Source organism: Girardinichthys multiradiatus, chromosome 23 (genome assembly GCF_021462225.1).
Source record: "Girardinichthys multiradiatus isolate DD_20200921_A chromosome 23, DD_fGirMul_XY1, whole genome shotgun sequence".
NCBI lineage: Eukaryota > Metazoa > Chordata > Actinopteri > Cyprinodontiformes > Goodeidae > Girardinichthys > Girardinichthys multiradiatus.
In genome coordinates this window covers 19,342,719-19,369,851 of record NC_061815.1, presented here as the reverse complement: position 1 = coordinate 19,369,851, position 27,133 = coordinate 19,342,719, and the positions used below count along the sequence as shown (strand labels likewise).

At 39.3% G+C, this 27,133-nt stretch overlaps 1 long non-coding RNA gene across 1 annotated transcript; it reads left to right on the top strand.

Moving 5' to 3' along the window:
- Nucleotides 1-9,032: 9,032 nt before the first annotated feature.
- On the top strand, nucleotides 9,033-26,368 carry LOC124860873. The gene is made up of 3 exons (XR_007036475.1): nucleotides 9,033-9,161; nucleotides 14,009-14,165; nucleotides 24,030-26,368. It is a non-coding gene; the product is annotated as an uncharacterized LOC124860873 (long non-coding RNA).
- Nucleotides 26,369-27,133: the final 765 nt, after the last annotated feature.

Below are 27,133 nucleotides of genomic sequence, written 5' to 3'. Positions count from 1 at the left end.
TTGCCATTCATTTGCCTTCATCTCTCTGACTCTGACAGATTTACACTCCCCTCTAACCCGCCTAAGCAGCCACAGACTATTAGAGGTCTGTGACCTCAGCAAGACTTCTCCCTCTGCTGCTCCCTGTCTAAACATCTACTCACTGAAACTGTGTGTTGCATCTTTCTTGCCACAGCCTTGGGACAGTGTGGGAGCTGTTCAGAGAGCAGGAATGCAGAAGTGCTCAGCTTCTGGAGAAGAGAGGAGAGAAAGGCTGAAGAGGGGGATTTTTCCTTGCATGAGATCATGGGTGATGGCGCTCCCATAGCGGGAGCTGAGCTTGTGGCAGACGCGCCCCTGACCTCCCTCTGCCAACACACACAACACACACACACACTCTCAGTGACGGGACCGGCAAAGCTCATGGGAGCAAAGAGATGACATCTAGTATTCATCTCTGTTCATTACACGACAGCAAATCTCAAAATCCAGATTGTCATGTCTTTATAAGCAGGCCACACACAAGAGCCGGCTTTGCAAAAGTCCCCAGTGGACCACTTTAGGGGGCTCAGCCATGCGAAAAGCTCTATTATAATCTACCCCATTACGGGCTGAGAGATGGAGGTGATTAGTAAACCATGACAATTAGCCTGCTTAGCGTGCACATGTCCTGGCACAGCTGAATCAACAGCAATATTGTCTCGTCTTGAGGAGTGATCTGATATGTGGTTCATAAAGGGATGAAGTTCATGTTCACACTGAAGCACTGAAGCAGTTAAGATGGCAGGATGATGCTTCTTGTGATTAGTCAGCCACTTCTTATCAATGTGTTAAACATGGAGACTGGCACTCGTGGCTTTGTGCCTCGGTGTGAAAAATACCTCTCTCTGCTCTCTCCAAACGTGGATTTTGGGAATTTAACAAACCACAGCCATGTCAGGGGACAATTGGGTTTCTGTCTGAATGTGACACATCGCTGTGGGAGGGATTGTTGTTTTTATACATCTCCTGATCGTTCTTCTATGAACTGAAATAGCTAGAACCAGTGTTAACAATTGATTACAGCATGACAGAGGAATAACTATGTGTCTAAACTGACACATGAAGAAGCAACAGTTTCCTCTTCAGCAATATGCTGCTGATTAGCTGCGGCTGAACATTGTCAACAGTTAGTGGGTTGTGTCTGTCACTGTGGTCAGTGGACTAGCGTTATGATGATGAATCATTTTTGACAGTGGATTTCACTGAAACGTCCAGGGTTGGATTAAGGATTGGGTCATTTTCTGTGGAACTGCTCTGTGATGCAATGCCACTTAGAACACTGGGGCAAAGCATTATATGTGGTATTAGCCAACCAAAGAAGTAAGCCATTATGCAGATGATACTGCGCTTCACCAGAAATATCCGCTCAGAACATAATATGGTGTATGCAGGGTAGTGTAAGTCCGCATATTTGTATTTTTATATGAGAAATCTAATATAATTGCTCAGCATTTTAATACATAATAATTCAATGCTTTGCAAGTTTTACTTTATCAGCTTTCAGCAAGGCTTTATGGTTCACTGCCATCCTTTGACTCAGTAATCTACAACAGTATTGCTTAATCTGTTTACTATTTTTAGCATTTTATCTATCTCCAAATCTTCTTCTGAAAAACTGTTCCCTGACAACATCAAAACAAAGCCAGCAAAAGCAGTTTAGTAAATTATTTATTTGCCAAATAAAATTTTATCTTGTCGCATATTTTTGGACGCTTTGTTTTCAATAAGGTTAAAGTCAGATCCGCACCTCTGATTGACATCATCAAGATTGGCCTTTCAGGTTTCAGTTGTAGGTAAACAGATGCTATTTTTGTTTTCAGATCCCAGGAATTTAAACCTTCTCTCACACACATTAACATCAGATTCCTACCTACGTAGCTGGCTTTGGTCTTCTTCTCTAAGACAGTGGAGTGATTGTTCGAGAATGCAGGTGTGTTGGTCACCATGTGAGTTTCCTTGCAATAAATATAGATGCCAGACTGATATCTTTATGCTAATGTCTCTTTGCTGGCAAAAAAGACATAAACTCTTCAACTGGATCCAAGAGTGTCATACGATCATTGATCATTTGCACTAAGATAAGTACAAATGAATCACTGTCTGTGTATCCGGTAGATTCATTCATGAACGGGAATTAAGGTACAAGCCTGGCTTGACTTTCTCTCTGAGGCCTGCAGAAACAAATTGTGTTCCCAATCGGAAGGAGGACAGCATCACCGTGGTAACGTGCAGTGTGGTCAGCGGACAGAACAGGCCGCCCAGCCACTGCTTTGGAGGTTAACTGGAAGCTAACCCTTTGTTCACAGAGCTTTCTTCAAACTTCATTGTCGCCCGGACAACTTTTCCTCAGCATGGGTCAGAGGTTAGGTTTGGGAAGAGTAATAGAGAAAGATTTATGATCTGAACGTTTTTCATTTTATGAGGTGTGGTTTTGTTTGTGTGAAACTCTGCTATCTTGGTGCTAGCAGGCCATCTGCAGCGCATGTGCTCAGCTTTGTGTTTTTAAAAAAAGTTAAGACAAACTTTATTTAAAGGGTGATTTTAAACACAGAAGATTGATCATAATGCGCCATCCGCGCTCATGCATTTTAACCCTTTTATTAACGGTATTTTAAAGGTGTGTGTTTGATTCTGGTGCTAAGCTATCAGCTTCTTTGTTAGCTTTAACTGCTAACGGCTTAGGACACATGCTTGTTGCTAAAGAATATTTACCCAGAAAGGTTGTTAGATTTCAAGCTAGTAAATAATAGTTCCCTAAACATTATTTTACTAAATCTGATAACTAAGTAAACACCATTAAGCCCCATTTCTCCAGAAAGATTTGGCTCTTTTCCAAATGCTACCTTAAATATTTTACCATCTCATTAATATTTCTTTGAATATTATTTTAATAAGTAAAGGCAGCTAATGAGACCCCGTTGAGAATTAGTCATCCAGAAGGTTGGTTTTATTCAGCAGATTATTCTTAAAACATTATTTTATTAAAATTATATTTTATCTGATCTTGCATTCTCTAAATGTTTGCTGATTATTGCCTAAGTTGGTTCCAAGACTAACTTCACTTCACTTCCAGATTCTTCAAGATAATCCTTGGTTCTCAAACATAAACATTGCATGGTAATGTTGCATCACTCTTTTGGTCATGATTTTCAGTCATCTTTAATCAACTTGTTTATATTGTACATAGCCCATTAGTCTTCTTTATTCTTTAATTCTGCTTGGTAGTTTAGTTGGATTGTTTTAGCATAGTAAAGAGTTTGTTGATTGAAATATGTTTGACTGTGAGTTGACTTATTTTTGTTAATAAATTCTTGTATTTTAAGAAATTGTGTGAATTCATTCCATGCGTGTGCAGAGTTTTGCTGTTCAATAATGTCAGAGCTCGTCTCACACCTTTCTATTTTGTCCTAATACCATCGCCTTACTGGGCTGGTATTCACAGGATAACCCTTAACAGACCAAAATATTATTTGATAAAATATTAAAATATTAATATTAAATATTAAATAATATTCTCAGATTCATAATCACAACAGAAACTGTGGAGCAGCTATGCGTCAGTGCAGCAAATGCCTGGGAAAGGAATGAGTTGGGTAAACCACAAAACCGCAGTCCAACTGACCTTAACATCCTTCTGCTTCTGTGTGCATAAAAATTGTGTTTTCCAGCTTATAGTGGGGTATAACATCACCCCTTTGTCTACCAACAAAGACCCCACATCAGTAAGAATAAAAGCTTGCCAGGATGTGATCCTGCCACATCAGTAGTCTTTGTTTGAGAGCGTTAGATCACCATGAACCTATTTAAACTGGAACTGAGATTAACGAGAGGGAGACTGTTACTAAGTAAGTATTGGCTACAGTCCACAACAATTTTCCTGTAACAGATAGGAACAGTGAGTGTGAGAGTCTGGTGTGATAAAGAAACTTCACTGCAACTCCTTAAATAGAGATATATAACGGGAAACTCAAAGTTTACAACGGTCAAAGTTTCTTCCCCTACTGTAATACATGAGCACAACATTATTCTCTAGTGTTTAGTGCCACTCTGCTCTGTCCATCTCTATAGTAACTACAAGCCATGCCAGGCAAGGAAAACAACATCATAAAAGCTGACTGTAGTGCTTTACAGTCATTATTGGATGCTAGAGCGAGCTGTGTGGGAGTAATTGACTGCAGATGTTAGTGAAAGAAAGTTTGTGCACGTGTCTGCCACTGTTGCTGTCCATCGCCCTCCGGAGCTCCAATATCATATTTCCAACAGTTTTTATTTTCTTGTTGATGTGATGTGGGAAATGTTGTTTTAAAAATGTTTTAGCTTACTGCAAATATATAGGATACATTTTATTGAGCCCCTTATTACCATCCCAGCAGGTCAGATGGGATTTTACATGACTTTTTGGTTTTGCCCTTAAATTTGTTAGTGCACAGTGAAAACATATAGTAAAATTAGAAAACTGTCAGATTCTGAAAATTGAAGGTGGAAAACAAGACAGACGCACTCACATTTTCTTGACAAATATACAGTCATGTAATCAAAATGATGCATTTGGTCAGGGGGGTTAACAACATGAAATGTTTTTTTAACTTTCTTTCATTGAATTTTTAGCTTTAAGTTAAACTTCCCATCTTCAAAAACTGTTCTTAAAATTTTGTGAAAACCCTTGAAAACGTTTTTCAGATCAGGATTGAGCTGGATTTTAATTGTACATGGAAATCAGTATTTCTGAGTTGCAAGTCCCAAAAATCAATTAGAAAGCATCCTGAAGTTGGAATTCCAGCTTAGAAAGGTTAGAGTTATCTCACAGGTTCACTCTTCATAATTCAAAATTATGGGCGAAATTTACTGCCAAAAATCAAGAGAACATATTCTCAATTTGAGAGAAGGATTTCATTCTGCTTGCACTCAAACTTAGTAATGCTTGCACTCAAAATGTCTGCTTTCTTTCAAATATACACTGTTCTCTTTGTTTCTGCGCTCTCATCTAATGCTTCTTGCATAGATAATTTCTCCTCCTTCTTGCTTCAACCTCCATGCACGCAAACTTGCTCTCTGCTCGGATCAAAACTGCGCTCTCAAGTTTCTTCCCTGCTCGCAAATTCTTTTTGCTCTCTCTCAGATTAAAGTCGTATCATCTCCTAGCAACCATATCAGCCAATAGAATGACAATGTGCAACTGCTAGTTCACAGGCTTGGTTGGGGTGCGCTTGTTTCCTTCTGCTGAGTGTACATGTGTTGCTTCTTCCCTGACACAGGTCATACGGAGCAAAATCTGGAAGTGTTTCTAGGCATCTGGTGCATGCCGCATTTTCATGAAATAGGTCAATCTACTTCAATGGATAGCTCAACTAGGCAATGTACAATGACAATGGATAATTCAAACTATCCTGAAGTAAGTGATTTTAAACATTCAGTAGTTTAATATGTAAGTCTGTTACTATCAACATAAACATTAAAATAAAATATGACAATCAAACACATCTTTTCATTGAAATATGTATTTTTAAAGAATTGCATTGTAAATTTGCTAATTCATCTAGTATATCAAAGAAAAAGTTAATAATTTACAATATCACTGTTGTAATAATATTTTTTGTAAAATGTTGACAAAGCTAACCTTACATTTTAAGGGTTTGGTCCTTGTTAAATTAAACACTTTCTTTTTACTTATTGGGATGGCTATTTATGATATCTGAATCATACATTTGATAAATAATAGGTTTTTCTTCATTTTCCATAATTTAAGTGCTTCACAATAAAGTAACTATAATGTTATACTTTCTACCATTGTTACAGACTCTGCTGAGGTGTCAAATTCTGGAGCAATTGCTGAGCCAAATGCAAAATGTTCTCAGTCATCAATCAACACAGGCACAGTCAGTAGAAGGAAACAAGCACACCCCAACTAAGCCTGTGATCTAGCAGTTGCACATTGTCATTCTATTGGCTGATATGGTTGCTAGGAGATGATACGACTTTAATCTGAGAGAGAGCAAAAACAATAGCGAGCAGGGAAGAAACTTGAGAGCGCAGTTTTGATCCGAGCAGAGAGCAAGTTTGCGTGCATGGAGGATGAAGCAAGCAGGAGGAGAAATTATCTATGCAAGTAGCATTAGATCAGAGCCCAGAAACAAAGATTTTAGAGAAAACAGAGTATATTTGAAAGAAGGCAGAAGTTTTGAGTGCAAGCATTACTAGTTTTGAGCGCAAGCATTACTAGTAGGTTTGAGTACAAGCAGAATGAAATCCTGCTCTCAAATTGAAAATATGTGCTCTTGATTTTTGGCAGTAAATTTCCCCCATACAAAATGTCTGCCTTGTGTTCTTCCGAATATTTTCATCTCACTTACAGAATGTCATCAGCAAACTCTATTGCTAGTGGGTTTCAATAAAAAAAATACAGAGAAATACATTTTCAGCTAATAATACAGTTAGTCTGGTCAAAGAGCCCAACAACAAACAATGGTCATTGGTTTTCAGACGTACAACTAGTAAGGTACCAAAAAGTTTCGTATGACATTCAAGTGTATCTGAGACCCAATTACTATAAAAATCCAACAGATTGAATTTCTTACATAGGTTAGAATATCTCAGTTCCACAGCTACATCATCTTAAGCCAAAGAAGACAAGTGCTTTGATCCCCTCACCTGAGTTGAAAAATTTCTGGTTCCTAATCAGCCCTGTCCTCAAAGTCAAATTTGGCTATAGTGTGTATATAAAACATGGTGATAGCTGCAGGAATAGCCTGCTGATATTAAATCCCACTCATAGAGCTTTTCAATCTCTGTTTGCTATAGCTTAATTGCATAAAGTGCAGCATAACACATTGATATCTGCTTGGGTTGCTGTTAGCGGTTAGTGTGGTCAGTGAGCACAACAGTAGCAATCCCATTTAGGTGTTAGACAAATTTATGTTTGATGTGACATCATTCCTAGATCAGAGTTGGAACTTCCTATTTAAATGGCATGCAGCTTATGTACCATTTGTACATTTCTATTTAGGCTCTTTGTTTTCTATAAAAGCATTCATCTTTTATATTTTGGATTTCACACTTATGTAAATGAGCTCTGGGGTTGTGAACATATTTGGTGAACAGCCATCTTCAAAAACACATTCACTCAGCTCTTGTCAAAGGAGCCAAATGTTGTCTTGAAAATGTTGGCTAATACTTTCGAAGACAATAAATGTTGTATTTTAGAAGGGCTAGACATATCTTTTTGCATCCTTTATTTACATGACACTTAGTTACCTAAATGGTATCATTGATTATATAAACGAACATGGATTTGCTTATTTATTAAAAACAGTAATGACATAGCTGCTATCATAAGGATACCTTCAGAGTTATTTTGTGTTTTTACTTTGCTGACATTTGCGTCACCCTTTTCCAGTTCTCGCCCTACACATTCCTACATTTTTTCTTTTCTTACAGAGTTTTCCATTCTCTTATCTTGACCTCCAGTGTGTTAAAAATAACCCTTCTGTCGAGATCATTGTGCCTATTTATGCCACAGAAAACAGTTCAACAATGTTGTCTCAATATTACCCCTTTCTTTTGCCTAAACGTTTTATTATTTTCTTCCTGGTATTTTTTGCACTTTTGCAATCTAAACCCTCCACATTGTTGCCTCTGTGCTGTAAATGACAGCAAAAAACGCACGTATGTGTATGTGATTTGGGGGCTTTTGAATTTGATGGTGGGTGGATCCTCAGGCAAAGGGAGATACGCTGTCTGCACTTAAGCAGACTCTTCCTCCTGGCTGATTACTCTGTTGTAAACGGAAACCCAGACTGGGACACCAACACACAGACAGACTGACGGCCACAACCTCACTGACGATCCACCGCTGACTCTACAAGCCCAAGAAAAGCCCGGTCTTGCATAAACACTAAGATTGTTCATTGTTTTCCTTATTTTTCCAGCCGGCCTCTCCGTCACGCACGGTATTCTTCCACTTGTCTGTCAGTCGAGTTATTTTGAGAAACTTTCTGTTAAAATGGGTGTTTGTAGCCTAGCATTTGGTGAACATGCTAAATATATAATCTTCTCAGTGAGCTCAAAATAAGCAAAAAAGGGAAGCAGAGGAAAACGAGGATGTGGAGGAACAGAAACGGATGTCTGAACATTACTCAGAATTAGTGTTAACAAGATATCATCTTGCTTTATATGCAAAGGAACACACATAGGTCACGTGAATAGAAAATGGATGATGTTTATCAATATAAAAAAATTAAAAGCTAAAATGTGTGTCATGTATTTGTACTCATTACTCTGGTACCCCTAAAAAGAATCTACTGCAACTAGTTGCCTGTAGAAGCCACCTAATGTATAACCATCTGTGTGTACTTCTTCTCAGTATAAATATAGCTGGTATGTGGATATCTCAGAGGTTTGTTGGAGAGCATAAGGAAACAAAAAGCTTCATGAAGACCAAGGAACACAGCAGACAACAAAGTTGGGAGAAGTTAAAAGGGGGATTAGGTCATGAAGCAATTTCCCAAGCATAATGGAAGAGTGGCAAGACTACAGCTGTTCTTTAAAGGTATATTATATAAAAGTGCCAATACAATATAATGAGATAGTGTAGCTGGGTAAATAAAAAGTATTTTTCTAACTATGAAGAGGTATGTCAGCATTTGCAGTTAAGTTTGTTAAGTTTTACATCCTTTATGGTGACTGCATTAAAATAACTGCTATTATATATGTTTTTGCCAAACCTTGGAGAAATTGTAAGTAGATATTGTTTTTGTCTAAATTAAATATTTGTTTAAATGGCTATTTAGAAATTATATTTTCCTCTAAGTACCAAGTACAACAATCATATTTTGACAAATATGGCATCCCTCTCTCTTCTAGCTTAAATGCCAATGAGGCTGAGAAATGAATTATGGGCCCCTTTATGAACTTTGTTTTTACTGAGGTAAGAGGCCAGTTCCTGTAAAAGTTTCAATAAAGATTTATTATCTGTAAATCTGTGCAGATTTTATCTTCCACACATTCTTTCCAGGTGCAAACAGAGGTCCGCTGCAGTTTCTGTGGTGATAATAGAATAGTTTACTCTGATATTTACATTATATAACCAAGAGTGATGCAGTGTAAAAATCTAACAGGTTAATGCAACGAGACTACCGAGAACAGTAAGTGAAGATTGAAGACTATCTTTAAAAAAATTTATCTTTTGCTATTTCAAATATCTTATAAACTACAAGACAATTTGGAAGGAGTGGTCACAATTCATAGAAAATGTATTGGTTTACACTTTTACTAAGTGCTTATTTGGCAGGATGTCATACCTTTCTCTGTATAGAGCAATGCAACTATGTAAGCTGATGTTAGCTGGTAAATTAGTCAGGCTATCTGCATGGTTAGTCAACAGGAAGTCAACTGAACAAAGATGCTGCTCATAGTTTACCAACTGTAGTTTTAAAACAGCGCCACCTTTATAAGAATGATCTCACACTGCTACAAAAGAAAAGGGGAAGGGGAAGCTTTAGACGCCTGAGAACAATATCTCAGTTGTAAAGCATGGGGGTGGCAGAATCATGTTGCGAGGGTAGACTGGTGCAGTTCCCAAAATTAATGACATCGTGAGAAATGAACATGATGGTGAAGCAACATCTTTAGACATTAGCCAGGACGTTAAAGCTTGGGCACAAACCAAGTGGACAATGACCCAAATATTGCCCCCATTAGTGACAAGATATCCCAGGGACAACAAAGTCAAAGTTTTGGAGTGGCTATCACAATACCCTGAATCACATAGAACATTTCTGAGCAGAGCTGAAAAAAGGTACTGGATACAAATTTCTGGTTTAAACTGTATTTTCAAAAATACTTAGAAACATTCTTGAAAGAGAGATGCAATTGCAGTAGCCTTCTTTCAGCCAGCGGTCAGGCAGTGTGTAGCAACAAGTGGGGGAGGGGCAGCACTGTGAAAACATATTCTGGCTGGCAGTTGAAGAAAACAATACTATCTCTAGTGGTATGATGAAAAACCTTTGCAGTTCTGAATGGGACCTTTTTCAGTGCTTTGTGACAAAAATCCAAAACATCTAAAGTTCACATTTATGTCTGTAAAGCCTTTGAGTTGTTCATTTTTGTGATATTGGTTTATAACCTGGCAGGTTTGTTCTGCCTGTGCTGTGTTTCCGTTTCAAGATTCCTCCTGGTCATGAAACTACAGGTCCTTCTCAAAATATTAGCATATTGTGATAAAGTTCATTATTTTCCATAATGTCATGATGAAAATTTAACATTCATATATTTTAGATTCATTGCACACTAACTGAAATATTTCAGGTCTTTTATTGTCTTAATACGGATGATTTTGGCATACAACTCATGAAAACCCAACATTCCTATCTCACAAAATTAGCATATTTCATCCGACCAATAAAAGAAAAGTGTTTTTAATACAAAAAACGTCATCCTTCAAATAATCATGTACAGTTATGCACTCAATACTTGGTCGGGAATCCTTTGGCATAAATGACTGCTTCAATGCGGCGTGGCATGGAGGCAATCAGCCTGTGGCACTGCTGAGGTCTTATGGAGGCCAAGGATGCTTCGATAGCGGCCTTTAGCTCATCCAGAGTGTTGGGTCTTGAGTCTCTCAACGTTCTCTTCACAATATCCCACAGATTCTCTATGGGGTTCAGGTCAGGAGAGTTGGCAGGCCAATTGAGCACAGTGATACCATGGTCAGTAAACCATTTACCAGTGGTTTTGGCACTGTGAGCAGGTGCCAGGTCATGCTGAAAAATGAAATCTTCATCTCCATAAAGCTTTTCAGCAAATGGAAGCATGAAGTGCTCCAAAATCTCCTGATAGCTAGCTGCATTGACCCTGCCCTTGATAAAACACAGTGGACCAACACCAGCAGCAGACACGGCACCCCAGACCATCACTGACTGTGGGTACTTGACACTGGACTTCTGGCATTTTGGCATTTCCTTCTCCCCAGTCTTCCTCCAGACTCTGGCACTTTGATTTCTGAATGACATGCAGAATTTGCTTTCATCCGAAAAAAGTACTTTGGACCACTGAGCAACAGTCCAGTGCTGCTTCTCTGTAGCCCAGGTCAGGCGCTTCTGCCGCTGTTTCTGGTTCAAAAGTGGCTTGACCTGGGGAATGCGGCACCTGTAGCCCATTTCCTGCACACGCCTGTGCACGGTGGCTCTGGATGTTTCTACTCCAGACTCAGTCCACTGCTTCCGCAGGTCCCCCAAGGTCTGGAATCGGCCCTTCTCCACAATCTTCCTCAGGGTCCGGTCACCTCTTCTCGTTGTGCAGCGTTTTCTGCCACACTTTTTCCTTCCCACAGACTTCCCACTGAGGTGCCTTGATACAGCACTCTGGGAACAGCCTATTCGTTCAGAAATTTCTTTCTGTGTCTTACCCTCTTGCTTGAGGGTGTCAATAGTGGCCTTTAGGACAGCAGTCAGGTCGGCAGTCTTACCCATGATTGGGGTTTTGAGTGATGAACCAGGCTGGGAGTTTTAAAGGCCTCAGGAATCTTTTGCAGGTGTTTAGAGTTAACTCGTTGATTCAGATGATTAGGTTCATAGCTCGTTTAGAGACCCTTTTAATGATATGCTAATTTTGTGAGATAGGAATTTTGGGTTTTCATGAGCTGTATGCCAAAATCATCCGTATTAAGACAATAAAAGACCTGAAATATTTCAGTTAGTGTGCAATGAATCTAAAATATGTGAATGTTAAATTTTCATCATGACATTATGGAAAATAATGAACTTTATCACAATATGCTAATATTTTGAGAAGGACCTGTACATCCTGACCAATGTTTACTGTAAACTTTCAGACTCGCTCATACTTACCTCTCAGTCAGATGAGGTGATAAACTGAATGAGGTCAGCTTCCTCTCAACTCATGACACACCAGTTACTGGATGGGAAGAGCTCAAACACCAGTTTATATCTGCAGCTTTCTTGGTTTTGCTGTACATCATTTACTAATAGTATTAAGCTTTAGTATTATACCATTCATCCTGCACAATGTATGATTTCAGACTGCAAAAAACCTTCAAAGCTGCTTCACTATGCCATCTTATGACCTACAGTACAGACTAAAAGTTTGGACACACCTTCTCATTCAAAGAGTTGTCTTTATTTTCATGACTATGAATATTGTAGCTTCACACTGAAGGCATCAAAACTATGAATTAACACGTGGAATTATATACTGAACAAAAAAGTGTGAAACAACTGAAAATATGTCTTATATTCTAGGTTCTTCAAAGTAGCCACCTTTTGCTTTGATTACTGCTCCGCACATTCTTGGCGTTCTGTTGATGAGCTTCAAGAGGTAGTCACCTGAAATGGTTTTACAACAGTCTTCTGTTCCCAGAGATGCTTAGCACTTGTTGGCCCTTTTGCCTTCACTCTGCGGTCCAGCTCACTCCAAACCATCTCGATTGGGTTCAGGTCTGGTGACTGTGGAGGTCAGGTCATCTGGCGCAGCACCCCATCACTCTCCTTATTGGTCAAATAGCCCTTACACAGCCTGGAGGTGTGTTTGGGGTCATTATCCTGTTGAAAAATAAATGATGGTCCAACTAAAGGCAATCCGGATGGAATAGCATGCCGCTGCAAGATGCTGTGGTAGCCATGCTGGTTCAATATGCCTTCAATTTTGAATAAATCCCCAACAGTGTCACCAGCAAAGCACCCCCACTCCATCACACCTCCTCCTCCATGCTTCACGGTGGGAACCAGGCATCTAGAGTCCATCCGTTCACCTCTTCTGCGCCGCACAAAGACACGGTGGTTGGAATCAAAGATCTCAAACTTGGATTCATCAGACCAAAGCACAGATTTCCACTGGTCTAATGTCCATTCCTTGTGTTCTTTAGCCCAAACAAGTCTGTTCTGCTTGTTGCCTGTCCTCAGTAGTGGTTTCCTAGCAGCTATTTTACTATGAAGGCCTGATTCACACAGTCTCCTCTTAACAGTTGTTCTACAGATGTGTCTGCTGCTAGAACTCTGTGTGACATTGACCTGTTCTCTAATCTGAGCTGCTGTTAACCTGCGATTTCTGAGGCTGGTGACTCGGATGAACTTATCGTCTGCAGCAGAGGTGACTATTGGTCTTCCTTTCCTGGGGCGGTCCTCATGTGAGCCAGTTTCTTTGTAGCACTTGATGGTTTTTTCGACTGCACTTGGGGACACTTTCAAAGTTTTCCCAATTGTTCGGACTGACTGACCTTCATTTCTTAAAGTAATGATGGCCACTCGTTTTTCTTTACTTAGCTGCTTTTTTCTTGCCATAATACAAATTCTAACAGTCTATTCAGTAGGACTATCAGCTGTGTACTGTATCCACCTCCTGCACAACACAACTGATGGTCCCAACCCCATTTATAAGGATTGAAATTCCACTTATTAAACCTGACAGGGCACACCTGTGAAGTGAAGACCATTTCAGGTGACTACCTCTTGAAGCTCATCAACAGAATGCCAAGAGTGTGCGGAGCAGTAATCAAAGCAAAAGGTGGCTACTTTGAAGAACCTAGAATATAAGACATATTTTCAGTTGTTTCACACTTTTTTGTTCAGTATATAATTCCACGTGTTAATTCATAGTTTTGATGCCTTCAGTGTGAAGCTACAATATTCATAGTCATGAAAATAAAGACAACTCTTTGAATGAGAAGGTGTGTCCAAACCTTTGGTCTGTACTGTATGTTACTCAGAAAAATGACATCTGGAAATGGAAAACACATTAACCACTTCCCTTCTTTATTTGAAGCACTGTGGTCACATCACCGTCTTGACTTCCTTTGCAGTGTTGATGCCCACAGTTGTTGCGGTTGTCTCCTTTAATTATTTTGTATTGTAATGTCAAAAGTTCCCCACTGACACATTTCTGCCCCCACAGCACTTTTTTCTCAATATTTTCAGCTTTCTTTTGCTATGTTTGAGTTTGAGTGGGAGCTCTGACTGTGTGACCGCATTCCTCCCAGGCAAGGTCATGCAATGCCCCAAAACTGCACTGAGAGGAAGAGCAGAAGGCTGAAAGTGGCCAAGATGACAAAACGGAGAGACATTAGTGGTGCGAGGGTGGCCCTGTGAGATCAACCATCCCGTGATGCCATGGGAATGTGGCAGGCCACCACGCAGGTACTGCTGGATAATTTAAACCTGTAAAAACAGATAAATGTAACACGGTTAGTGTTTATAGACTATTTGAGTTGATGGCGTGTGGTTTAAGAGGATGTGGCCTCATCATCTTCAGGCCTTCCCGGTTAGCCACGGAGAAGCTGAAATAACAGTGTTTGAAGTTTATGAGGAAGTTTGTTGTGAGGATAAAGGGGAAACTAAGAGGTGGGGGGTGGAGGCCGAGTTAGATGCTTCAGATTTTTCTCCACTGGGTTCATTTCAGAAATGTTTCTCGACTTCAATGCGCGAGTCTTGACCTTTCAAATGAATAAATGGAAAAAAAGAAACACTGTCTGGCTTCACAGTACAAAGACATGCTCAGAATGCCACAGTGGGGAGCGATTCACACTTTCACAGAATTCTCTTGGGTTTGGTCACACCTGATGGGAAGCCTTTATTTCAGCGGTTATTTCAATTTCATCTATTTTCACCAAACATACTTCCTAGTTGCTCCTGGTTTCCATAAAAAGGCTATGTCCCTCCTATACGTTTATGAGCTGGTCCTAGTTTTAAAACATGTATTGTTTTTAGCACCTGCTTTGTTTCTATGGAATGTGTGTAAAATTTCACAACAAGTTTACTGTTCTCTGACATATGCTCCCACTTCATCAGATGACATGCAAGGTCTCATGCAAGGTCTCATTTAACAGCACTGCTGTTTCAATGGGAGACATCAGGGCACCTGGCCTTTTAAACCTAGATATAAATGTTTTAGTAATGGTCTATCACTTGTGCATTTAAATGCAGTTATGGGTGTGTTTTAAAGACCGGCCAGTGGAAGAAAGTGTAATGGACACCATTAAGCAGTATCAGAAGTAACGTTGCACTCCCATTAGTGTTTCATAGCATAGATGCAAAAGTTTATTTTCATGGTCCACTTCAAAGACTGAGCCATAAATAAGAAGAAAGTATCTGAGCTTTGTTATTAATTTTTTTTCTATGACTATTAGAGCTGGGTCAGACAGAAAAGTGTATTGCTATTCAAATGGCCTAAAGGAAAAGAAACATCCAGTTCTGCTGGCCATTTAGCCACTGCTTTTAGGCAGTCTGCCCTAAAGGCAGATTTGGTCTTTTTGATCACTTAGTTTTTTTTATTTATTAAGTTGCTGGAAAGCTTGTTTTTCAGGAAATGAGGCCATTCCAGTAAAAATAACAATCAGTTGCAGAAGGGAGACTGGACTTCTCAAAAAGAGAGTAATATCCAGTCAACTAACAAACCAGTCAATCAACCAACCAAGACTTTGTGAATCTGTAGTATTTTATTTACCTAGCTAAGATATGTATCAAAATGCTTACACAAAATTCTTTAGTCAGAGAACATAGAAAAACTGTGGCTGCAAATGAGTCATATTCCAGCGCCCCCTTAAATTTAGTTAAACCTCTACATTTTCCTTGTTCATACTAAATGTTAGAGATGTTTTGTTAAGGTCGGTGAGGTTATTATCAGTAATAGTTCCCTTACTTGTCATATTGAAATGAATTTGTTGAAAAATTATTTACTCAGAATGGTGAAAGTCTAAGAAAATCAAATGGAGCCCCTGTTTTATCTTGTAACTATTTTAAACAATTCTAACTAAAACCTTTACATTAGTACAGCATGTTGTGAGGTTAAACCAACCAATGCTTGGTCTACCTGGTCAGCTGTGACTTGTCAGACTGCTCAAAGTTCTCCAAAACTGGAGTAAACATTTGAGTTTTTTGACAAATAGTAATTTGTGCAACATCACCAAAGGTGGTATGTTCTTCTGCTTTCTGATAATAAACAGAAATTATCCTGTTAGACTCACTATCAGTTATTCAGGCAGATCTGCTGATGAGGTGGACTGATTTAGCATGTCACAACTGGCATTACATTGATTATTTCAATGTTTTTTTAATGTTTGGTATCATTGCTGATCTTCCTCTACCACATAAAACAGTAGGCTTGTACGCTTCTACCTTTTGCAAACCAGATTATTAGCTTCACTGCATGTTGGAACTCTTAGAAAAACACATTGCATTTGTTTATTCTGAAAGGAAATAGCTAAAAGTATGTCAGCTTTTTGAAGTGATATTCCCTTTCATAGTAGAATAATTTATCCACCTCTCCTCATGACTTCGAACAGCTAGGGTGAAAGAGCCCTCCCTTCATCAAACCCCCTCAGTCCAAAAAGCAATATTATTCTGAGGTATAAATAAAGAAAACAACCATAGAAGTATGTAAGAAACTGACAAAATCTGACCATATGGATGAGCCAAACAGTAAAGGGAACTGTGAACTTGTAGCAAATAAAAGTTTTTCATATTTTATGACATTAGGTATTTAAATTCTTATTGAAATTTTACAGTTTACTGACATGTGGCAGTACTTTATAAAAATTGTGAAAAGCAGTGTTATCGTGGATTAAATAGCATAATGATTAAAAAGATTAAGACAGTTTATCTAAAAAATAATTTCCGAACCACATGTTGGAACATGTAATTGAGATTTCTGTAAAATAAACTTTGGACATTTATTTATCTTTTCACTCAAACTTAAGTCTGCATAGATCACTCATCATTATTCACAAAGCAAAACAATTCTCTCTGACAATGTTTGAGTTAAGGCTGCAGGTTGTGTCAGGAAAGCGCAAGATTGAGCTGAGGTATGGTGGTTGGAGAAGGGGCAGCAAGGGAAGTGTGCCAATTGTAGCCTGGGGCCAGCTGCTGCTACATGTTGTCAGGTACTGAATCGAACACGGTATGATTTACAGAAGAAGGTGTGACTCACAGATCTGACACTGTTACAAGGCTTTGTGCTCTCTATTCACTGACGGTCCAGTAGAGCTTAAGAGGCAGCTGCATGAACCTGAGCAACCTGAGTACACCTTTAAAAGGCAGCAGTGCTCAGGTAACTTCAAAGCTCCTATAACAAAGGTATCACTTTGCACTGCTGGAATGTTCCACTTCAACATACAGTAAAGGCTTTCATCAGCATTCAGTTGTAAGTTGAGTTTAATGGCTTTTTTGAAGATGACGGAGAAACGTTTGATCGCTGCTCACACACCACATTCAGGGTTTGAACGCTAACAGAAACAAAGGTCAGAATAAGAGTCTGTTGTCCATATGTTGGGCTTTACAAAGACTTGATCTCAGGGCTTATAACAATTTTACATTACATTACTCAATTTCCTTAGTTTTTATGCCATTATAGACATTTCTGTGCAAAATATTCTCTTAGTTTGGTTTTGAAATAGGTAAAACCCTGGGGGTTGAAGTAAGGATATTTTTCTCGGTTTCCATATTGAAAACTTGCTGAAAAACCTTTGGTCCAGTTTAAATTCCAGAAGTAAAACGATCTAGAGCCCCAGAACACAGTGAAATTGGCCTTTTTGATTTTTTATATCTGTGTTTATCTGTTGGTACCTTAGAAACCAAAATGATCATTAAGTTGGACAAAACTCAAGTTCCATTGTGCCAAACCAAAAATGAAGGTCGGTCGGTCGGTCGGTCCATTGTCTTCCGCTTAGCTGGGGTTGGGTCGCGGGGGCAGCTGCCTAACTCCAGTGTGGAGTTGCCCTTGGTGAGGTGGACACTGTTGGACACTCTTGCCCTTGGAAGAGTGTCCATCCGCTCTCAAGGAGATTGGTTCCAGACCCGGAGCCGTGCATCGAGGTGAGCCCAACTATTTCTAGCCGGAACCTCTCTACCTTGCACACCAACACAGGCTCCTTCCCCACCAGAGAGGAGACATTCCACGTCCCAAGAGCCAGCTTCTGCAGCCGAGGATGAGACCGCCAATGTCTCCGCCTTTGGCTCCATGGGTGAATGCCAATTCCACCAGGGGCTTGCCAGCGTGCCCCACCTCCAGGCCTGGCTCCAGAGTTGGGCTCTGGTGACCCGCGTCCAGGCGAGGGAACACTGTTTTCATCTATGGTTATCGTCATAAAGGGTCCTGTTTGCCTTGGGTGACCCTACAAGGGGCATAAAGCTCCTGACAACATAGCTCCAAAATGAAGTTGAGCTTCTAAATAAAAATCTATATAAAAGTTGTTTTTTATAACATACTCTTTTTACAAGTAAATAGGGAATTAATCCTGAAAAAGTAAGTTATAACTATCCAGACTTGAAAAATATACTTGGAAAATAAAGAGCCAGTCTAATTCCATATCATTTTAGGCTTTTCCAGATTGAAAAGGAACCATGCAATCTCACTCTATAGCACTGCTGAGTGTAGAGGAGGTCTATGGTTAAACATAACATTTACATGCATCTACTGTGAGAAACCACAGCATTTTTGATTTGAAAGGTTGGAATATTTTTGCAGGTTGACAGCATAACAGAATGCAGTATGAGCAATATGAGCTGTAAATGATCTGAATTGTTTCCAGTCTGCGTGTTTACCTTGGGCCTGTAAATGTATGTCAAAAATGACTGATATCTGCAACAGGCACAGCACTGAAACCAAATCAGTGACACTGTCTGCAAAGCCTGGTAGTCATTGCACGACAACAGGACAGAGAGTGAACATGATGCAAAGCTGTGCTACAACAGCTTTCAGTGACTTTGCACCTAAACTAATCTGATGCAACACTGAAAATATTTGATAATGTTCTGATTTCTTAAATAAACTGATGACAACAGCTCTCAAATATAATTTATTTTAGTTTTGATTGTTTATATTCAATATTTCTAGCCTTGACATTATTGAGTGTGGAATTAATTAAAATATTTGGACACCTACACAGAAATATGTGCCTGCTACTTTCCTATATCGAAAACAGTCCCTTACTTTTATAACCCCCTTTTTTTTAATCAGAAAATCCTTCTGATGACTAATAGTAAATTCCTTGCATTTGTTTTTTAAGTGAATGGAGGTCAAAGAATCATAGGTGGGAGATTCATAATGACTAGTAGGTAAGTGCTGATTTGGCAGCTGGTGCAAAAAGCTGTCTTCACCTTGTGTTTTTCAGATTACCGTTTAGGGTTGGGCCGAGCTGAGCTGGATGTCCCAGTGCTTCAGGTAACCTAAACGAATAAAACACACCTGTTCAGGAAGCATTTCTCATCATCTATACCAGTGATTTCAAAAAAGAGAATAAGCGTAGACAAAGTTATAACAGACTTTTCATTGCCTTGCCAAAGTATCCATGCTCCTTAGGCTTTTCCAGATTTGGTCACGTTACAACCCCAAACCATGTAAACACAAAATAACACATAATTGCGACGTGAGTGGGAGTAAAATGTTAAAAAGTTTGTTCTTTTGAATATCAGCCTCCTTTCATCTAACAACATTAAATAAAGTCAACTACATTCAGAAATCACATAATAAGTATATAGAATGTGCATTGTCTCTTGATAATAATCCCAGCTGTTCTGTGAAGGCCTCAGAGATTTGTTTGAGAACATTAGTAAACAAACCGCAAAATAAAGTCCAAGGAACACAGCAGACAGGTCAAAGAGAAAGTTGTGGGGAAGTTTCATTTAGGGTTAGGTTAGTAAACAATATCTATAGCTTTGAACACCTCACAGAGCTCTGTTCAATCCATCATATGAAAATATAAACAGTATGGCACATCTGCTATCCTACCAAGATTTGGCTGTCCACCTAAATTGACAGACTGAGCAAGCTAAACATTAACTATAGAAACTGCTAGAATGCTCTTGGTAACTCTGGAGGAGCTACATATATCTACAGCTCGAGTGGGAGAATGTGTCCCCATGAAAGCCAACGTAGTCCTATGTGCATTTTTCTAAAAGCCACAGGAGATACCTTAAATATGTGGAAGAGAGTGCTCTGTTCAGCAAAGGTCAACATTTTCATTTTTAGCCTACTGATAGTGGACAGAAAAAAAAGAAAAGAAGAGTCAAATAGATCAATGAGTCAAATATGAAAGAGAGAAAGATAGAGTTGGTGCAAGGGCATCTTGCTTTGCCCTCCTTGTGGTTTAGTTACTTACTAAAGGAGAAAACATCAGTTAGTAGGTCACCTCCTGACGTGCAATATGACATGAATCTCCAGTTGGATTTAGATACAATGCGTCGCACAATTACTCCTACCCATTGAAAGTTTTTAAGTTTTGCCTTCATAACAACCTAAAACTTGTATTCTACTGGATTTTCTATGATTGCTCAACAGCTCATGTAATCAATTTAGTAGGGTATTAATCACCACAATGAGTGCACAATCATAAAGTGAAAGAAAAAAATACATAGTTTTGACTTTAAAAAAAAGCAAAACTGGAAAGTGCGAGGTGCATTTGCATTCAGCTCCAAAGGCCAAAGCTTGTGGAACCTCCCTTTGCTGCCATTACAGCTAAGAATTTCTTGAGGTGTTTGGATTTTGATTTTCTTTTGTGTGTATTTGATCATTTCTTTGCCTTCAGTTCATTCCCTATTCTTTCATTATGTGTTTTGCTTATTTGTTCATTATTTTGTGTTTTACTTCCTTCTAGTGATCTTTGTACATTTGTCTGTTAGATATTTTAGCTATATCTGTGTTAATTAGTCCGCCTCCTTCAGCTGCTCGGCCTTCACTCTGCCAAAGCTGCACCACATTTCCTCTGACATATATAACATCTTGCATGTAGGCCAACAAGTTTCTTTTTGATCTTATCTGCCCAGAGCACTTTTTTCTACGCATTTGTTGTGTCCCCTACACGACTTGTAAAAGACTACCAACAATTCCTCGTTGACCAAAGTAGCCAGGTTGTGACACAAGTCTTTGTGAGAGCATTCAAGTAGATCAAAGCCATTCCATTAAACACTTTGTAGGGGTAATGTTTGCTCTTTTAGGCTGATTGAAAGACCAGACGTGTAGCTGCATTATGGACCATCTGCAGAAGTTTCTCAGCACATACTGGGAGACCAGTTAGGAGGGTGTTGTGTAGTCATGGCAGGATGACCAAAAGAGTGCACCAAGAGCTGGGTGGCATGTTTGGTTTGGTACGGCCTAATCTTTCTTATGTTCAACAATGCGAAGCAGCGCCATCAGGCAACGGAGGCAACGTGATCTTATGCCTCCTATCCACGGGTTCTGCTTGGGTCGGATCCACTCCATTCAGCCCTTTTCTGTTACTGGTTTTTCCTGTCTAGTACTGGCTTTCTTGTTCCCTTCTCAGGAGCAGGTACCATTGGGTCATTAGTGGGCCAAAATGTGACGTGAACATACTGCTGTTCACTAATTGACCAACGGACGAGAAGAAATTAGATATTTTTCACAGAGGTAGTGCAGAAAAAAGTTTGAAAAAAAACTCAAGAGTGACTACAATAATATTAAGGACCACAATGGTCAAACCAAAATATAATTTCACTATTTACAAATCATAAACCATGCATGAAGGCTGGAAGAATAGAAAAGGTTTTGCACTTTAAAGTCCGCTCACAAGCACTCAAAAATAATCAGATTACTTTAAAGTGACAATGTCACACAGCAGCGGTTAATTGTGGCACAGCACATGGCACTGGAGGCTGGAAGTGGAGATGCAACAGGTTCTGTATGGAGTAGCGCGAGGATAAGTAGAGTAGAGTAATACAGAGCCAGAACCGTCGATGGGAAAGAGGCATTAGAAGTCAACAGGTCATCGTTCATGACACCTAACATTCTGGCTACCTCCGATGGAGCAAGAGACGGGGAGATAGGCAGATATTTTGTTGTACAGTCAGATTGACTGGGAGGACAAGTAGTTCAGTTTTAGAGAGGTGTAAGTGGAGATGATGGGTTTTCATCCGTGTTGATATGTCAGAGGGACAGTCCGAGATTCGAACTGAAACAGTGTGGTTGTCAGGTGGGAATGACCGACAGAGCTGGGTATCCTTAGCATAGCAGTGGTATGAGACCGCATATGATCAGATGAGGTGGTGAGGTGGTGTATGTGGCAAAGAGCTGCCAGACCTGAGCGTTGTGGGACCCCTGTGCTTTGCGTGATGTTTAAAGCTCTGGATAGTGTTTTACAACCTGACCCTGCCTTAAACCTTTTCACAATTTTATCCCTCACCTGTTTGATGATGTTTTTTATTCACTAATATTATCTAACAAGCCTCTGAGGCCCTCACAAAAAATATTAAGATTAAATTACACACCGGTGGACCCTATTTACGAATTAGGTGACTTCTAAAGGCAATTAATGCTGCTGAATTTTATTTATGGTTATCCACTTCAGAATTATCCACTACGTTTTGGCCATCTTCCACATAAAATTCAATTAAACGTTGTGGCTGTAATGTGATAAAATGACTGCTTGGCAGTGTGTAGTCAATTTTGTTATTTCCTATAGTTTGGTAAAAATTGTGATTACGATTTACTCAAACTCTGTCTCTCTCCAATTTAATAACTACTGCAGGTCGGTCGGTCTACTGCATTTGTGACCTTCCTGATGTGATCTTGTGTCACCTTTCCAAGCTGATGGTATCAATATGATTTACTCACAGTTTCTATACTTGGAAGTTGAGTTTCAGGTCTCACAGGTCTTCCAGCCTTTCAGTCACTTTAATTGAAAGGGATAATAGGCAGTTTGTGTTTGTTGAGCATGGGTGGGCCTGTTTGAGAAGATGTGCTTTGTATAAAGGAGTCATTGTTAGACCTGTTGTCCTTGTTGTTTATCTTTGATCAGCATGCAGTCTTAAAATGATGAGAATTGATGCAGTCACTGTCCATTTAACAGCTCCATATAGAGGCACACACCCATCACATTCCTCTGGTTTCTCTGTAACAGGATCTGTCTGTTCAGTGCTTTTGGGGAAAAGGTGAGCAATGCAAGGGTAGACTTCCATATTGAAGCCTCTGCTGACCTTTCAACAATGCTGCTTTTGAAACTAAACGTCTAAGAGGAGAAGTGTATGTGTGTGCATTTATTTCAGAGTGTGTGAGGTTTAAAATGGGGAATCACTTAGACAAGGCCTTTTTAAACAAACTTAGCAATTCATTGGTGGATTTTTCCAACTTTTTCTTCTGTCAGCTGATTTCATTTACCATTTCACAACTTATTATAAAATGAGAGTATGTTCTGAGCAATGCAGCGTGCACTTGAAGAGAAGGGTGAGGAAAAAAAATATAAAATATGAGGTCGGTCAGTTTCCCTGACTGAGCACTGCTTCCCATGATGAAAGGCCTTGTTTATTTTTCTGTCACAAACTAAACTCCCATCCTACAAGGATATGCAGACGGCCATCAGCTGTGCCTCATAGATTATGTGTAAAATGCAGAGGATGTGTGGGAGACAGACATATTCTGGCTGACACTGGAAATAAAGCCAATCTGAGCAGACAGGCAGTCTTATGGCACTGCTGACACACAGGATCTGAGAAGCGAGATGACTTTTCTGAGAATGAGTGGAAGATCAGACGCCTCTCAGATCATATCAGCATTTGTATTCGTTAGTCCAGATGTGTAACTTCTCTGGCTTCAGTTTTAGTGTGTTAGATGCAGCAAGATCTCTTTCAAGCACCAAACATACAGCACACTTCTTTGTCAGAGGGAAAAGCTGGTTTGGCGTGTTTGGCACACATCTACAAACCAGAATCTCCTGGTGTTTTAACACCTTGCAGCCTAAATACAATAAGAGTTAAACAGTTGCTGCCTACCCATTAAAAATTTAATCTGCCTCAAGACATCAACTTACTTTATAGTGAAGTCAACAAAACAGCGAAAACATTAATTCCCAGCCATAAATTTTAACTCACCTATGTGCTGAATTATAACAAATCCTATTTTTTTTCAAAACTTTCTATTCCTTATTTAGTAAAACGGGGTTACAGCATGGTGAGATGAAACAATATTACAAGGCTTACATGCATTAAATCTCCAAAATGTTGGAGATTCTGGAGTACTTTTGTGATAATTTGATGTCAACTGATTTTTCTCTTTAGGCACAAAAATGGAAGAAAAAGGAAGATTTAAAGCATGACCATGCAAACAACGGAGAAAGCTAACTCAACGCAGTTGGAGAATTGCAGGATAAGGGAACTTCTACAGACTAAAGGAACAAATGCAGACAATGCACGAAATAACAAGGGGACGGAAGGACACCGTAAAGAGAACAACTGCTCTGCAAAGCAAACATGCACCCAGGCAGGCAAAAAAATCCACCTTACACAGTACCTTAGACAAAATGTTTTAAGTTGGTACAAAAATATTTCTCACGAGTTTTAGAGAGAACTTTCTGTGATTTGCATGTCCTGACTGTACATATGTTGGTTTTCTCTTAATAGAGTAAACAGCTGAGAAGCATACATGTTTATCCATTTACCTGATCATCCTGAACTCAGATTAGAAGTGAGTGTGAGCGTACATATCTATGTGTTGGATAAGTGATGGAACTCTGACGTGGCTGAGGTTTACCCTCACCTTTTTACCACTGAATGGGTTTAGTCACAGTCTGGATAAGATATGAGTTTCAGTTGTCCCTTGTTTTTTTGGAGGCAGTTTAAAAGCTAAATTGAGGCACTCCAGTCCGCCCCTCTCTTCCATGGTGTTTATCTCTTTAGAGACTGCACAGCTTTGATTACTGGATAAAGTTAAGGTAATCACCCTTGAAACTTCTTTTCACGATATCGCTATATGACAGAGCTACTGCTCACTTCCACTCTTAAAGTTTTGTTTTCTTCCCCTAAACTTTCATTTCCTTTATTTGATCTTCATTCAGGGTTAAAGTACTGTTCCCTCTTTTAGGCAACAGCGTCTTGCAAGTCTAGCATTAAACTGGCTCAAATAATAAAACTACACCACTGAAGTAGGATAATGGCAAACGTGGACTTGCCTTAAAGTTCATTATTTGGGTCCGTTGTTTATATGGTCACCATTTAATCAGTGTTTACAAGTTGCTTGAAACTTCCTGTTTGTTGTCTGTGATGCATTCATTGACAAATGGAAATTTCTTCCTCACTTGTGCACCAATCCAAAGAAAACACAGGCAAAAATTTAGATTTACAAGTCAGGAGGTGACACATTAGACATGCTACTGGTAGAGAATCATTTAATTCACATATTAAGGAAAAAAAATAATTTTCAACAAGAATCTTTCAGTTACCAGAAATGTGAAATACAAAAGCAAAAGAGTTTCAGGATCCCGTTTCTGTATTAGAGTGAATGTAGCATGAACTGAGGTCAGGGGATTAGAGATTGACATTAGTCTGCATAAATCAATGTAGTTCTCCATTATGTAGTTTTGCAATGGAACTTATGTTTTTGAGCGGAAGGATGGGAGTATATTGCAAAGGACTATTAAAAAGTATAACTAAAGGAGGAAGATAGAAAAAAAACTAATTCCATGGTTTCAAAATTACCTCTGACCCAGGGCACAATGCTGCAGAGCCCCTTGTGGTTTGGATTATTTAATGAAGGACAAAGAAAAATCAAGGACTATGTTATAGACCACCACACTTCTCTTAAAAAGGTCTCTGTGCCAGGATTTTGGTGTGAAGACAGTTTGGAGCAATTGGAGCACATTCCCCTACAAGTTTGAGATGTTTCCCTACTCCAGCAAACTTGATTTCAATTAATGGCTGATTAACAGGCTTCACCTGAATCAGATATGGTAAAGCAAGGAAACCTCTTAGACATACAGGGCAGTGGGCCTTGAGGACCAGGGCTGAAAATTACTGATATAGAGGATACAGCTAAAACATGGTAGAATCTGCTCTTGACAGATGAGAGCAAAACGGAACTTTGTGGCTTACATACAAAATGGTATATGGCAGGAAACTAAACTTGCACATCACTGTTTACGCACCATCCTCTTCTAAAACATTGTGGTGGCAGCATCATTCTGTGGGAGTGTTTCTGCCAGGACAAAGGTCAGAGTCGATGGTAAGGTGTATAGAGCTAAGCAATTCTGTAAAGACAAAAATACTGTTAAATGCAACAAAAAACTGTTTACTTTCCAGCAGGACAACGACCCTGAGCATACAGCCAGAATTGCAATAGAACAGTAATAATCAAAGAATGTGTTCAAATAGACCAGAAAAGATCTAGGCCTAATGTCAAATGAGAAACCTCAGAAAGAACAACTGCAAGAAAAACAGTGATAAACACAGGCACTCTCCTTCCTATCTGACTGGGTTTGAGCTAGTCAGATAGGACTAGCCCCCACACACACACACACACACACACACACACCCACCCTGAATGTTTGGTGAACTGTGTGTGACCAAGCATGTATAAATAAAGAGGGAGGAGTGTTAATACTTCGTAGTTTTGCACTGCAGAGTGTGACCTACCCTTGCCGCAAGTATAACTGACTCTGTGTCGTTCCTTACCTCTGAGTTGACTAAATAATACCTATCAAAAGGGCAAACAATTCAGTCTCTAGATGTGCAAAGCTGGTAGAGATATACCCCCAAATACTTTATCGTTAGAATTGTAACAAAGGGTAGTCCTACAAAGTACTGACCCAGGGGGTTGAATACAAACACATGCTAAACTTTTCAAATTTTCATTTCAATAAATGTTGAAAACCATTTGTATCTGTTTATCTTTTACTTCACTCCTATGTGCTATTCTGTCTTGGTCTATCACATAAAACCCCTATAAAACACACTGAAATTGCAATTGTAACATGACAAAGTGTGAAAACGTTCACAGAAAGAAAACTTATGCAGGCACTGTCAACCTCACATAACAAACCAGCAGGTTTCAAACTAACCATTCTCAAAGAATACAGTCATCTTGTAATCCTAACCGCGCTGGTCATGAATATGTAAATAATGGATGTGATGCTGTAAAACTCCCGATTTCTACAGTGAAGCAGCTGAATGTTATTCTAAACCGAGAGGTTGTTTTACAAATGATTCTACAGTGAACCTGGAACCAATTTAGCTGATGTGGAAGATGAAAAATTGGTCCAGCCGCATAAATAGAAAAATGGTAAGCTGAGCTTTTAGGAGTGTGCGGGAGTTTACACCTTAACCTTGGAAAAAGATCTTTTATGGTGGACAAACTGATGTAGCTTTTTTCTTAATATAGGTAACTTTAG